This window comes from Camelina sativa, chromosome 2, assembly GCF_000633955.1.
Source record: "Camelina sativa cultivar DH55 chromosome 2, Cs, whole genome shotgun sequence".
Lineage (NCBI taxonomy): Eukaryota > Viridiplantae > Streptophyta > Magnoliopsida > Brassicales > Brassicaceae > Camelina > Camelina sativa.
Genome location: NC_025686.1, coordinates 110,294 through 110,988, shown reverse-complemented (window position 1 = coordinate 110,988; position 695 = coordinate 110,294).

The following is a 695-nucleotide window of genomic DNA, read 5'->3' as shown; positions in this document are numbered from 1 at the left end:
GACTTCAATGGGAAGATTGATTCTGTATACACTGAGCTGACTGGGAAGTTTGATGCATTAAATACTCATGTCAAGAAGCTGGAGAATCAAGTGATTCAGACTGCTGGGTCTGTTAAAAGACAAGAGGAACTTCTTTCTAGAAGAACTGAGAACCCCAACCATGCTTGTAATGCGATTTTGGTGAAGGAAGGAGACGATGATACGTCTCTTGCTCCAGCATCGATCAATGCAGCTGCTAAGCATTGATCGACGCAACCCTCAGTGGTCGTAGAAGGGTTGACTTTGCGAGACAACATCGACCGATGCAACTCTAGCATCGACCGATGCAACTCTAGCATCGACCGATGCAATGTCGAGAACGAGACAGAAGTTACGAAAGCTCCGATTCCAGTTGCTGAAAGAGTGTACAAGCCTAAAGTTCCTTTTCCCAAGCCTAGGAGATCCAAACATGAGATTGAAGAAGCTAGATGCAAAGCTATGATGGACAAGGTAATGATTGAGATGCCTTTGATTGATTCTGTCAAGTTTTCTCCTAGTATTAAGAGATATGTGAAGAGAATGGTCACCAATGGTTTGAGTCATGAGGAAGGAGCACTGCTTACAAAGGATGTCAGTTCAATTCTGTTGAAGCAGCCTCTACAGAGGAAGAAGGATAAGAAGCAGGAGGTGGTTGTCTCTAAGGAAGTAAGTGCAGT